Source organism: Notamacropus eugenii, chromosome 3, assembly GCF_028372415.1.
Source record: "Notamacropus eugenii isolate mMacEug1 chromosome 3, mMacEug1.pri_v2, whole genome shotgun sequence".
In the NCBI taxonomy this organism is placed as follows: Eukaryota; Metazoa; Chordata; class Mammalia; order Diprotodontia; family Macropodidae; genus Notamacropus; species Notamacropus eugenii.
In genome coordinates, this window is record NC_092874.1 from 222,703,995 (window position 1) to 222,719,416 (window position 15,422).

Here is a 15,422-nt window from a genome sequence, read left to right on the forward strand (position 1 = left end):
CCTTTTCTATCCCTGCAATTCTGCTCATACTGGTCACCCCCAGCCTGATACCACCAGTTTAAAAATGTGTGGTTTTAAGTTAGAATTTTTCTGGGTAAAGTTTGATTTCTAGGACTGGACCTGTCCAAGATTGTTTTGGTTCACTTGTAAGTATTTGTGTGAATAGCACAAAATAAATATTACAGTATAGAAGAATAATATAGAAATTTTAAAAATACATTTTTTAAGATTTCTCTTTAAGTGGACAAATTTTATACCTAGGTTCCATGGCAGAAACTGCCCCCTTTAACTATCTATAAATAATACTTTGGACAGTATTTATAACAGAAAGTTCCTTGGTGTCAAAGAGGCTATAAAGAAACAAGGCTGAAACTTAAACTTGTGTGTGTTAAGAGCTTTGTTTATGTTCTTGGGAATGGAGAAAGAAGAACAGGGCTGGGGACTGGACCCATAAGGTTTAGAGTCCAGATCAGATAATCTTTAATCTGTTCAAACTACTACTTTGTGTACTTGAGTATGGGTGGGTAGAAGGGTACGGGTAGATGGCCCTGGTCACAGAGAACTTTGTAATAAGACAAAACACATCTGAAACAACTTTTATGTACTGACTTGTATTATTCTCACGTATGCATATTAAGATTTGTCTTGTTAAATCTTTTGAAAATTCTTTGGTGTAGGGACTGTATTCTCTCTCCTATTGCATGTTTAGTTATACTTGACTCACTACTGCATGTACATTTTTAAATTGTTGTAGGTGAAATCTCAGCCAACTTTCTCTAGAATGTATGAATTCCAGTCTCTTCCTGAATGATTCCAGTGATAGTCAGCTGCCATTAGGAGATTCAGCTGAGTGGGGCTAAACTGAGGCCAGAGTGAAGTATCTTGGGAACTTTTCCCTTAGATTATTTCCCATTCTCTTATTTACCAAAGTGCCCAAGTCTCCCCTATCCTTTAAACAAAAAACAAACTTTGCTTGACTCCCCTTTTCCCTAATGCTATGGTCTTATCTTCTTCCCTTTTCATAAAGCAACACTTAGAAAAAACTATATTAACACATTTTCTTCTGCTTAGTCACATCTCAACTCCTTGCAGTCCAGGTTTGAGCCTCACCACCCAACTAAAATAGCTCCATGCAAGATTATCTGTAATTTCTTAATTGCTCCATCTGGTGGACTTTTCATTCTTTAACTTAATAACTCTTTTGCCTCTGCACCATTGGTATTGTTGGCTAACTCTTCTGGATATTTTCCATTTTTCCTGACTCCTACCTTTCTGAGAACTCTTCAATATCTTTTGCTAGATCATCATCCAGCAAAAAATATTCCCCTAAATTCTCTGTTCTCATCACTCTTTCTAATCAGATCTCATGGGTTGGATTAACAAATGATTCTCAGATTTTTATATATAGCTCTAATCTCTCCTGAGCATCATTCCTGCTTGCTGGACATCACCTGAATCCCTTCATTGGCATTTCAAACATAACATGTCCAAAGTGAATCTCTTTATCTTTCCTCTGAAACTTCCCAACTTGTGTAGTGTAGAGAATACCACCATCCTTCAAGTCATACACATTTACTTTCAACTTCTGAATCATTCTGACTTTTTCCCTCTCTGAATCTTGACACTTATGTCTCAGTAACATCTGTACCCTTCTATCTACTAACACAGCCGTCATGCTAGTCAGTTATCTCTTAACTATAGTAATAACTTCCTAATTGTTCTCCTTTCTGTCAGTTCCTGTCCCCTCCTTTGCATACTCCACATAGATACCAAAAGAATCTTCTCCAAGAAGCATAAGTGGTTCCCTGTTGTCTCTTGGATTAAAATACAGACTCCTTAGCTTGACATTTAAAGCCGTTCAATCTCATTCCAGCCTACCTCTCTTGCCTTATTTCACATGACATGCCTTCACACACTGCATTCCCCTTAAACTGACTGACTTGTGGTTCCTTGAACTTGGTATTCCATCTCCTACGTTGTGCCAATTTGGCATCCCTGGAATGCATTTGCCCACCTCTCCGTCTGAGAAGCCTTAGCTTTCTACAAGACAAAGTGATGTTGGATAAAGTCTTTCTAGTTAAGTCTTAGTAAAATTGCTATGTGAAAAAAGTGATGTACTATGGTACAGTACTGTACTTTAAGCATATCTTTCTCTTAGGTTAGTTAACTTAATCGTGTAAATTGAATCTAATAGTTTTCTGACATGGCTTTGCACACCAGAAATTACCAGGTGTCCTTTCAGAAAAAAATAGTAATTGAAACATTGTATGCCTCCTCCTCTGATAATGAAACTTGGAAGTACCTGTTGAATTGTATACTTATAGAAATTGGCCAGTCAACTTTCATTACCAGAGAACCAATTGGAAATAACAAGTCAGGTCAGTATTTTGGGTACTGTTAATGATTTACTAATGAAATACTAAAATAGCCACAGAACCTAGTAGGTATTTGAAGTATCTGTATTCTGTTTAGGGACTACTAATCAGGCCAAAGGGATTAATGAGCATTGAGGGAGTCCCAGTTTGATAGAAATGAAGTAGTATTTTTCTTTCTTTGATAGTATGTACAGGATAGAGAGTAGATTTCTGTATATTTAGGAGGAGAGGCAAAACTACTAAAACATACTGTAGAAAGGATTTCGGTTAGTGTTATGCTTACTGCATAAGCTTCTGGGAGCATTATCTTTCTCCACATTCCTGGAGATTTGGACCCTGACCCTAAGGCTTTTGTCCTTAACCCTTGTGGCTCTTGGAGGTGCCACTCTCTGCCTACTGGATGTCTCTTGGATCCATTACTTCTCCAACTTAAGAGGTTTTTCCTTCAGGTGTTCTAGGAGAAAGCTTAGAGCTGAGCAACTGTTGGAATTCAGGGAGGTTGGGAAATGAATATTTTCATTATGGCCTTGTAGTTTACCTCAAGTAAGAAACAGGGCCTATTCTTTTCTTCCTTACACTTAACTACTTCAATTCAGTAAACATTTATTAAATACTATGTTGAAAGCATTGTAGTATGTGTTCAGGACATGAAGATATAAAACAATTAAGTTCCTAGCACTCAAAGAATATACTCTAATATATGAGATGCATGATTATTTTCATTATTAATAATGTCAGCAAATTACAGCTAAAAGTAGCAAAAACCCTTAAGCTACAACTATTTAACATTCTGATTTTTTAATATGTAAATTTAACAATAGCAGCTTATTGTCTTCTTATACTCTCTTCATTACTGACTTTTATTCTTTCTAAGTAGTTATAATTATTCCAATTCCATTAACCCTCTTCAGAATCACTTGTATAAGTATTTTCATGTTTCTTTTACAGTATAGTAATATTCCCTTGCATTAATATGACTTCATTTTTGGCCATCAACTGTTGGACATACAGACTGGCTGCTCCTAATTAAAGCAGCTATTCGTTTTTCTTTGTATACTAATATATCTTTTTCCTTTCTTTTTAAGTAATAGTCTTAGGATACAGGACTAGTAGAACCAGTATGGCAAAAGCAAGAGCATAATTTTTGTGACACTTCACAGCTCTATCCATGATAATAGTGTATTGTTTTCCCTCACAGTCCAATAGTAATAATTTTTATTATTTTAGTTGCCTTTTCCAATTTGATGTGTATGGGAATGATACCTCAAAATTGCTTTAATTCGTATTTCTATTAGACTGTTTGAAAAAATTTCCAACTGATAATTAATTTGGTTCCTCTGAGATATTTTAATTGTAAGTCAAAAGAAAGATGCTCCCCCCCCCCCCCCCCAAACCACTATGAGAAATTAAAGAAAGGAACAAGCATTTCCATCTGGGATGATCAAGAAGGTTTCATGGAGGAGATAATTTGATCCTTGTTGGGAAGTCTCCTTTATTTTCAGTACCAAGTTTGATACTACTTCTTTGTGGAGCCATAACAGTGCTTTTAGAACTTAATTTCAGTGGTTGCCTTCATCCTAATTTCAGATACATAGATTAAACTTGACTCTCTTTTCTCATGAGTGGCTAAGTGGCATCTTGGATAAGAGTGCTGGACCTGGAAGCAGGGCGACTCATCTTTCTGAGTTCATATATGACCTTAGACACTTGCTAGCTGTATGAACCTGGGCGAGTCCCTTAAGCCTGTTTGGCGCAGTTTCCTCATCTGTAAAGTGGTATGGAGAAGGAAGTGGCAAACCACTCCAGGATCTTTTGCCAAGAAAATCCCAAAAAGGGATCATAAACAGTTGGGCACAACTGAAGTAAATTCAGGCAGTTCTTGCCCCTTATTTTTTCCTATTGATGTTCCTGCGTTTATAGGGTTAAGTAGAGACAAACCTCACTATGGCTCTCATCTCATTGCTATAGCTAGTGGTAATTAGGAGTTTAAGTAAAACACACAAGTTTAGATTATTCATCCTAAAAAACATATACTGACTTTGATCTCAACCATAGCCTTCTTGCCTAGAAATTGTCATGAGATAGAATTAAGTGTGCCAAGGAATTTCAGGGAAGTTTTATTTTCATTTTTGCTGTCTTATTCCCTGTTCTCACCCACCCTACCCCCATGTAACACAAAACACAGACCTTTACATCCTAAGAATGAATAAACTTGTGGTGGGAAAGAGAAGGGAGAGGAGGATAGAGTGCTGAATTTAAGAGTCAAGAAGACCTGGATTCCAGTTCCACTTTAGCAGCACAACCTTGAGCAAGTTACTTAACCTCTCACTATAGTTTCTTCCGCTATGAAGTGGGAGGGTGGAAAGAGTTTTTCTTGATTACCTTTAAGGTATTTCAGCTCTGACTCTAGATAAATCTAAAAACTACATAATCATTTCTGGCTAAATCAAGAGTTAGTTTATTCAGGACAAGTAGCAAAGGATGCTGTTCTGTTTTATTGGAATTTTTGTAGGAACAGCAGTTTTTACATTGCTAAGTTGTTTTGTATTTGATCTATTGATACTCTTTTACGTTCAAAAATGACTCCTACATGTCTATAAAAGAGCCTTACTGTGGATTTTGCTGTGGAAGTGGTAAAAACTATCGCAGTTTCAAGAGAAGGAGCTACTAAATTGTATTCAAAAGGTAGACCAAACTTTTGGCAAGCCAATAATATGATAAATATATCAGACAAATACAAGCAAATTCCTTTACAGTCCTAAAGGAAAAGGTGGAGGGGGCAGCCTTCCCTTGAGGGAGTAACATTTGGATTTTTAAAGTGGCTAAGAATTCAACAGACAAAGGTAGTAGCAGTGGAGAAGGTATTCCAAGTGTAGGGAAAAACACTGACAAAGGCATGGAGGTAGGAAAGCAAAGCTCATACAGAGTTAAAAGGTAGTATAGTAGAGAAGGGATTTATGTAGAGGGCTAACAGTTACTCATAAAGAAATTCTGAAAACAGTGGAGATGGGAGAACATGAGTCTGGCAATAGTTAAGGGATGCGTTTGTTGGGATCTGTAAGAGGATGATGGGAAATGGACTTAGGAAGAAGTGGATGGATGCGATAAGACTTAACATAGAACAAGTAGAGGGGAGAGTCAAAGTTAACTCCAAAGTTATGGTGAAGTCAGAAGGAAGTCCCAAGTTTTAAGAAGATAATTAGGCCAGTTTTTGAGACATGTTAAGTGTAAGGTGCTACAAGACATCAAGGGACTCTGAGGCCACGCTACACAGTCATACACTTCTGATTTTGTACAGATATGACAACTACTTTATTTTCAACTTCTAATTACTAATAATGGTTTACTTTGTATCATTTTAAGGTTTTATATAAGCATTGTACTTTATAGTCCCTTAAGTTTTGGTAGTACAAGTATAATCATTGTCATTTTACAGATAAAGCGTAGACTTCTGTGGCTTAAGTGACTTGCTCACTGTCCAGTAAGTGTTTGAGATAGGATTTCATCCCATTTCTCTTGACTAGAAGACATTGCTAAAATGATGTTTTGGACAAGTAACAAGACTTTGGAAACACAAGTGGTTTTTTTTGTTGCTGTTGCCAGGATTAATCAGGGTCTTCACAAGGAAGACAGATTTGGGAAGTTAACAGCTGATTGTTAAGTGTATCAGAGAACAGGATTTGTATTTTTGAACAAAGATTTAAATACATAAATGAATTACAAGTACAATAGAATTAACCTAATAAGAACCAAAAATAGATTTGCCTGGAATCTTGCAAGTTTAACCAAAAGAGTTTTGAACTGGAAAAGAATTGCTTGTGTTATCTTCATCAAACTATGTATCACAACATAGAAGAATAGCAATAAAGGTGCAGAGAATTTTTAAAAATTTTAATTGCCTTTTTTGAACCATTTATGAACCTGTAATAGAGCCTATAAGGTCTTTTGTTATATTGAGTCAAATGCTCTTTCTTGATCAACAAAAAATAAGCAGTGGGATCTTTTTTTAAGTTTTATTGGTATTTTCTGTTTCTGAAATCACCAATTATTCCAATAGTTTTATACCTATAGTTATCCTCCATCCAGAGAGCCATCCCATATGACAGTATTCTTTTTGGAGAGGAGAAAAAGTCAGTACAACTGAAAGCATATGTAATAGGCAGTAACTCTGGAAACTTCCACCTCCACAAAATGATAGGTTGGAGGTGTTTTCTTGTTACATTTACTTTGGATTTTTTGGTGTGCTACTCTTCCCATTTACTTTGTTGTAGTCATTGTGTATGAATAACTAGGTGGCACCAAGGATAGAGTGATGGTCTGGAGTCCGGAAGACTCCTCTTCCTGAGTTCAAATCCAGTCTCAGACACTTAGTTAGCTTTGTGACCCTGGGCAAGTCCCTTAAGCTTGTTATTAACCTCAGTTTCTTTATCTGTAAAATGATTTGGAGGACATGGCAAACTCCTCCATTATCTTTGCTAAGAAAACCCCAAATGGGGTCATGAAGAGTCGGGAATGACTGAAAACAACTGATCTATAAGAAGTTATTGTGTATATTGTTTTCTTGGCTCTGCATACTCTACTCTGCACCAGTTCATGTAGATCTTTCCATGTTTCTCTGTATTCATCACACGATGTTTTACAGCATAGTAACATTCCGTTATATTACCATACTATTTGTTTAGTCGTTCTCCAGTTGATGGTCATCTACTTTGGGGTCTATGGGGCCTTTCTCTTTGGCTTCTTTGAGTTAAGTAATGGAATCTCTTGTTCAAAAGGCAGGGATATTTTAGTTACTTTATTTGCATAATCCCAAATGGCTTTCCAAAAGAGTTGTACTGTTTCACAGTTCCAGTAGTGATCTTTTTTATATTCTCTGCACCTTTCAGTCAATTAGGATATACATGGGCTGTTGTCTTCCTTCCATGTATCAAGATTGTCCAAAAAATTTTGAAGAGGAAACAATAGAAATAAGCTTGTTTAGTGACCTTCTGAACAGCAGATAAGGAGGAGCTGTATGCTCACCAGAAGTGTTTGCAACTGTGATGAATGAGAACCAGTGTAGAGACCAGTTAAAGGAAGGATTCCCAAAGGGGGTGGTGAGGTCCTCTAGATGCTTTGTTTTTGGATGACATTGTGTTGATTACATCAAACTCCAAGAAATTGCAGAACCTCCTGGTAGAGATTCAAAGTACTTTGGTTTGTGCAAATATACTAGAAATAGATATCAATATCCATTTATCAAATGGATAAAGATTTTTCTGTTGCCTTTATTTCAGAGTGCATCTGAAGGGACAGAATGGACACATAAAACTTGTTCATGTGGTACAGATGGACAATGAACTAGTCTAGAGGTGAAATGGAAGAAAGGAGTAGATGGCTTTCAGGAAATTGCAAAGCACTTTTACTGACCCCCTAGCTTCCCATAACAGCAAAGGCTTTATTTTTGTAGCTTTTATATTTACTGAGGATGTAACTAGGACAGATTTATAGAAACATCCCCCGGAACCGTGGCACAACTCCCTCAATCACCTTGGTCTTTGGGAAGACTAGACTCAAAACTTAAACAATATATGTTCACCCTACCAAGTTCACTTCTAGATATGGCATATCAGATGGATATCACTCCCTTGCTTGTAGGTCTTAACCTCACCTTTGGGATCAGTCAGTTTCTGAATTAGATCAAGTAAGTTGTACCACAGGGCTGACTTCTTATTACCCTGTTAGGACTTTTTGCAAGCTCTGATATGGATTCTAATTTATTGGATGTGGTGGCTCTTGTGACCTTTCAAAGCTCATGTGATATGTTTAGTCTCAGATGCACACTCCCCTCAGATAAGGAAAGAATAGACACAAAGAGGTCCCCAAAAAAATAACAACCCAGCAATGCAAGAACCCAGCTGTTCTCACAAACTGCATGGCTGCCAAGTATGGGGACCTATGGCAGCTGAGCATCCAGCCTACTGCTTGCTTCAGCTGCTGCTAACCTCTCTTCCCCTACTCACAAGCTTACAATTAGTTCTTTTTTCTTATTTGAAAGCTCCTGAGGAAGAGAAAAACCTATTTTTGATGTTCCTCTGTGTCAGCAAAACTTGGCACCAAAAAACTAAAGGTGTAAGCATCATCACACAGAGCCAAGGCAAAACAGTGGAGGTGTGACCAGGCTGTGATCTGTAACCAGTGAGGGACTCTGAACAAAAACAAGAGTAAAGGATATTCTTAACAAATTGTATAACCTGAGAAGATAATTCTGGCCAGAGCAAACAGTGACTTTGGAGAAGAGGACGTTGTTGAGAGTCACATAGGAAAGGCAAAATAAATGGACTGTGATCTACATCTTTGGAGGATACAAAAAGAGGCAAAATTCATTTCCCTGAATAAATTAGACCACAAATCCATTTGAGTATGTTAAAGAGTTTAACATTCATGAACAATCATGAATATTTCAATATATTAGAAATAGATTACTTCGAAATCATGAGCTTGTCATATAGTTTTTAAAATATATATCAAATTGATATTTGGAAAAAGTTCCATATGATACTGAGAAATAGATATATTTGTCATTTAGAAGATATCATAAGTTTCTCAGTACTTAACAGAAGCATTTGTTCAATTCTATATTTTCCTTTTCATTTGTTATTTGTTAGTTATGTCCAGAATTGAAAAGGGGGTATTATGGAGAATAGGACAGTAAGCTGATAAAGGAGGTATACTGTCCTATTCTCCATAATGGCTCTTCCTTTTCATTCCTCCTCAAATCTCCCATGGTTCACGCTCCCAGTTTAGAATTTAGCTTCATATTTTACAGAAAAAACAGACCATTTTCACCAGGAACTTACTCCTCTCCCTTCTTCCTCATGTAATATCACTCAAGTGCCTTCTGCCATTCTTTACTTCACCACTGTCTCACAGTGAGGTAGCTCTCTTCCTCACCAAGGTTAACTTGCTTGTCTGCCTACTCAAAATCCCATTCCTTCTCATCTTCTCCAATAAGATACCCTCCTTTCATCTCTCTGTCATTTTCACTCTCCTTATCTCCTGATTTCCTTCCTACTTTACCACCTACAAGTGTGTCCATATCTCCACCATCGTCAAAAATCGTCATTTGATCCTTGCATCTTCACTATCATTCTAAATTCATTCATAAGGCCTTCTCCAATAAATGCCATGATATTCTCTTTTCTCAATATCTTCTTAGTCTGGCTTCTGGCTTTTTTATTCCACGGAAACTCCTTTCTTCAAAGTTATCGATGATCTTGTAATGCCAAATCCAGTGGTCTTTTCTCAGTCCTCATTCTCCCAACCCCTAAGTACTGGTCTACCATGTCACCACCACCCACACTCTCCCAGTGTCTCTCTGTTGCCTCCAGGATCAAGTAGAAAATCCTGTTTGATCTTTAAATCCCTTCATAGCTTCATCTCCCTCCCCCATCCCTTTAGTCTTCTTACACCTTACTCTAATCCCCCCCAATACTCTTTTGATTCAATGACATTGGCCTCCTTGATGTTCCTTAGACAAGATGTTTCATTTTTCAGCCAAGGCTTTTTTCCCCTTTCCCATGCCTGGAATGCTCTTTATCTTTACTTCCCAGGCTTCCCTCAAGTCCCAGATAAAATTCTGCCTTCTGCAGGAAACCTTAACCAAACCCTTTTGATTCTAGTGCCTTCCCTCTTATTTCCTATTTATCCTGTATATAGCTTGTTTGTTCATGTTTTTGTTTTGTTTTGTTTTGTTTTTCTTGTCTCCCCCATTAGATTGTGAGTTCTTTGAGGGCAAGAACTATCTTTTGCTTCTTTTTGTATCCCTGGCACAATGTCTGGCCCATAATAGGAGCTTAAGTTTACTACTTATTAAATTTTTTATTTAGGTGTGTTTCTTTTAAGCAACATGTGTAATTTTTGTCACTTCCTGATTGGATTATTTAATCCTTCCACATTTAACGTCATGAGAATGAAATTTGTATTTTCCTCTCTGTGTCTTTGATGTTGGGGCCTTTCTCCTATGTCCTCTGTAAAAGAATGCATTGTTTCTTAAGGTATTTTACTTTAATCTACTTTAAAACAATCCTTTTCCTGCCATCTCTTTCTTCCCATATACCTCCCTATCTCCATCCTAGTCCCAACCCTTCCCTCCCTCCCCATTGTACCCTTTTCCTTAGTTTTGGAAATTTGCTTAATTTATTCCATTTTCTTTTTATCTGGTTATCTAATTCTTCCTCTCTTTTTTCCTCTCAGTTAAATAGTGAAGTAAACTCTCCCTTTATTGCTTCCCCTTCAACTTTGTTTTTAGCTTATTTTATTTTCTAAGCCTGGTCTAATAAAAGGATTTCTTTGCCTCATTTTCTTCATTATTTCTTTCATTTCTGTATGCTTTATATTATTCTTATTTGTGACCTTACACTTATTCCTTCTTTAATCTCTGGTCAGTATTCCTCATGGAATTAAAGTTTCTAAGGTACCTGTTTTGAGTTTCTTCTAAACAATTTCTGTGTCATTTCCTTGTAGCTTTTTCTCCTTCCCTCTTTTTCTATTGTACCTCACTCTCAGATATACCAATTCTTTCAGGAGAAAGAGGGTAGCCACATTGCCTGATGGTAGGAATTTTCCCATGTTCTTGATTGGGCAGCTCATTACCACTCCTTTATGTTCTCTGTGATCATATTTTCCCTGAAATCTGTCTCCCGTGTCCTCCTACTCTTCTGGATGTCAGATATGTTCAGGAGTTCTGATTCTCCTTTTAAGGCAGGATTCTCTTTCAGAACTGGGTGTTCTCAGCACCAAATCCCAGGAGAGTATGCCCATGGTAAGGTCCCTGTCTCCCATTATAGAATATTTCTTCTCCCCTCTGCCCTTTCCTTCATGTGAGAGTTCTTTAGTGAGACCCACTCACACCGATTTTTCACCTTTCCCTAATTCCTGTGCCACCTTGCCCATTCTCCTGTTGGCCTTTGTTTTCCTGAGACAATGACTATATACCATTTTTCCTGTATCGATTTGATTAAGGTACATCATAGTGTGTGTTAACGCTTCACATTAATAGCAGGTTTGCCCAATTATGTTCCCTTCTGAACTTTTTTCCTTCCATGCATTTAAACATTTTTAAAAATTTTGTTTCTATCACCATTTAACTGGTCACCATCTACAGGCCACTAGGTGGCACAGTGCATAAAGAATCAAGAAGAACTGAGTTCAAATTCAGACTCCTTTTATTAACTGTGTGACCCAGTACAAGTCACTTAACTTCTGTTTGCCTCAGTTTTCTCAGCTCTAAAATCAGGGTAATAGCACCTACCTTGCAGTGTTTTTGTTTGGATCAAAGGAGATAATCTTTATAAAAAGTAATTAGCATAGTACCTAGCACTATGTTGGTACTATAGTTTTATTCCCTTCCCTTCCACCCACCATACCCTATAGAAGTGCTCCCTTAATGTAGGTATAGTCAAGCAAAACAGTTCAACTTGATGGTTCTGTTTGAAGAGCTATTTTCTGTGTCTCTTTAAGAAAAGGTGCAGCTGGCATGCCTCTGAAGACACTCATTTGATCACAGTTGTGTAGTCTTTCAAAGTGACTTTACACTATTGTGGTAAGTGTAAAATTGTTCAGATTCTGCTAATTTTATTCTGACTCAGTTAAAAATTTCCAGTGGTTTAATAATATCCCATTATATTCACATACAATAAACCGTTCCTCAATTACTGGGCACTTTGTTTATAATTTTTTATTACTTAGTATTTATTCTTAGGTATATATTTTCTCCCTCGATGCAATGTAAAGTCCTTGAGAAGAGTCATTTAGTACTGTGCCTGGCACATAGTAGATGCTTAATACATGCTTGATTGAAGAAGGAATCTTAAGATTAGGAATCTTGAAGGTGTTGATAAAAGTCCTGAGAGTAACATGATCTTGTGGCTGAAGTTGAAAGGTTGTTGGACTTCAGGTTCGAAATTATGGATTCAGAATTTAGAACAGTTGTGAACATTAATATTGCTGAAGGATGATAGAGACAGCCAGGGGCTAAAAATAAAGCATTTTATTCTTATTAATAACTTGACTTTTAGTGATAAGCTAAAACTAATAACCTTTGTTATGAAACACTGACTTTGACAACACTTAAAAAAGTAGAGTATTAACGTTGTCATAGTCCCTCTGATCCTTTGGGAGTCTTCTCAAACTCTCAGTGACTTTTGCTCACAGAAGTGTAATGTATAGAGCAAGTGTTGAGACAATGAGGATAACATTTTCTGGTAGATCTGTCTTAAAGTTGTCTTTTCAGATATTAAAAACATAGCAAATTCTTGGCATTTATTGTAGAGGCATCCATGAGAGTTAAAAAATAGGTGTTTCAGAATAATAAGTATTTAAATAACTTTATGGTTTGCAAAAAGTACATAGGAAAGGATTTGTCAGATGGCTGCTCCCCATAAGAGACGGAGAATTAATAACATGAAACTAAGAAGAATTCTATAGGGTAGAAGTTTCTGGCCTTTGAGTCAGAAAATCGTAGCAAGAATCAAGTCCTACCTGTAACACTGAGCAAGTTAATTTAACCTGTGAATGCCTCAAGCAAGTCAACTCAAAAATATTAAACAAGTTGCCAGTTTGCATCTGTGGAGAAAATTCCCAAAATTCACATAATTAATTTTACAGACATAAATGCCAGTTTTCTTATTAATAGAATTGACACTTGATTGAGTAATTTGAGATTCCCTTCAGAGCTTTTATCCTAATGGGGATGGTATTGGAAGCAGTTTCCTAGGCATAACTGATGTCTACACTAATGTTACCAGCCCTTCCAGCACTCCAGGTAGTATTTATTCACTGTCATTCAGTTCCCCCTTCTCAGAGTGGTTTGGATCTTTAGAGATAAATTATTTGTGGTGGAGAGGGTAGGATTCCATATACAGAACTTGAAGCAATAAACTTCATTTCAGAAATATATCCATTCAAAATATGATTTCATCACTATATGATGTTGAGTTTTGAATTCTCAGGTGATCAGCTGCAGAAAGAAATCAACAATTTATTTATGCTTTCTTTTTCAAAATTTTATTAATGCTTTTAAAAAATCAGTCTTTTTCTAGCAATGACATCCTCCCTCTCATAAGGCCCTCCTTTGTAACAGGAAAACAAGAGACAACTGATAAAGACATACACCTCAGCTGTTTGATAATGTACATGTAGTGTTTAGTTTTTTAATCTATCGCCTTCTAAAGAGAAGCCACGTAGGCTTTATCAGATATTCAGAATTGGTCATTACACAGTTCTGAATTATGATCGTTTTTTGTGGTTGTGTGTAACTTTTCCTGGGTTTTTTTTTTTTTATCATCTTTATCAATAGATAGGTGGTGATTTAACATTGGTATTTACTAAACTTCTGTCATTTGAAAAAACACCCCATTTTTTATCCTTGTCTTATCTAGTTTTACCTGATATCATCAGTTAAGTAGTTGTTGAATTTCCATTAAGAGTCAGGCACTGTGCTGGATGTTATGGAATAAATGATTCTGTAATCAAAAATCAGATCAACATTTTTGGGAATATAAAACAACAAAAAAATTAGTAATATAAGACAACCAAATGATATGCTAAAGAGTTCTATAAGCAGATGAAGAAAGCAGGATCATAATAATAGCTGACATGTTTAGAGTACATGAAAAAGGGAAAGGACTGTGGAGGAAATGAGATTTGAAAGAAACAGATCAAATTTGAAGAGAAAACCATTCCAGGCAAGGAGAGTAGTGTGAAGAAAGACCTACCAGTCAAACTACTAAAAGATTACCTTTTAGAGAGCTAGAAAAAATAATAATATACAGCTAGTCCTTAACTTTTGCATGTATAACATTCCTAGAAAACAGTGTGAAAGTCAAAAATGCAAGTATTGATATATTGAACCTGTAGGAAATAGGGGGTTAGGTTCCCATGAGCACCAAAAATTGTAATCTTTCACTAAATTGGTGAAAACACATTTTTTGCATAAAACTCTAAATAACAAAACTTAAGCACTTTTGCTTAACACAGTAACCATGAAATAACCCATAAAAATACGTGCTCAAAATAAAATTGTTGATGTGCAAAACATTTTTTACTCGCTGTTCTCTAGAATTCTGTGACCTTTTGTGCTAACATCTCAATTTAAAAAGACATTGATTTCAGACAGTATTCACTTTTCATAATACAAAAAACTACAGTGCCCTAAATACTGAACAGCAAGTAAATAAAATGCTTAAAACTAAGACATTTTTAACCTGAATCTTTGTACTTTGTATTATACTCTTGTAAACTTCTACCTTGACCACCCTTTGGAAAACCAAGGGAGAGTTTACTGAGTCTTTAGTCACTGCTGTCCGAAGAAACTGAGACTGGTGAGGTCGTCATCACCTTAGAGCTCAAAGGACTTTCACTATTATGTTTTGTAGGCATAATTGCAATGCAGAACTTGAGTTTTAAAGTCTAACAATGAAAATATGCAATAAATGTGTAGGGAGCTCTTTACAAAGGCAGAGGGAACAAGACTAGTGTTACGCCTGGTAGGATACCAGCTGCTCCACAGACTTGGATGTGTCATGCTTCTCTTTTTCTCTACTACACATAACCACAAATGCATAGTTGGCAACACAAAAGTGAAAATGGGATTACTAATAAAATCATGGTGATGTTTGGAGTGATGAAAGTAAAACATGAATGTTGAGGATTGACTATTTCATTTGGAAAAACAAAAGGTCAAAATGTCAAGGGAAATGATGAAGTAAGTGGGAAAGGAATAGGGCCTAACAATACCATATCTCAGACTGCTTCAGATCAGCAGCCATAAAAATGATTTGATACTGTGTAAAAAAAAAAATAGAAGTTGATCGGTAGAACATGTTAGGTATACATAATGTACAGAAGCAAAAAAAATATGTTTGATAAATCCATGGGCCCCAGCTGCTGGCATTAAGGTTTCACTAATCAACAACTACTGGAAAAACTAGAAAATATTCTTGCAGGAATTAGGCATAGACTGTATGCCAAGATCCAGGAGGAGTTCCAAATGGTCACATCTTAAAC

At 36.5% G+C, this 15,422-nt stretch overlaps 1 protein-coding gene across 4 annotated transcripts in view; it reads left to right on the plus strand.

The window, feature by feature from the left end:
• Nucleotides 1-15,422, plus strand: part of LARP4 (La ribonucleoprotein 4) — a 55,947-nt gene that overhangs the window by 2,668 nt on the left and 37,857 nt on the right. The window contains exon 1 of one of the 4 annotated variants that reach the window (XM_072654672.1): nt 11,887-11,958. The exons of the other annotated variants lie outside the window; for them this stretch is intronic. The gene's annotated coding sequence lies outside the window, so the exon portion shown is untranslated. Of the gene's footprint in view, nt 1-11,886; nt 11,959-15,422 lie in introns of those variants that run through there. 4 annotated transcript variants of the gene reach the window in all.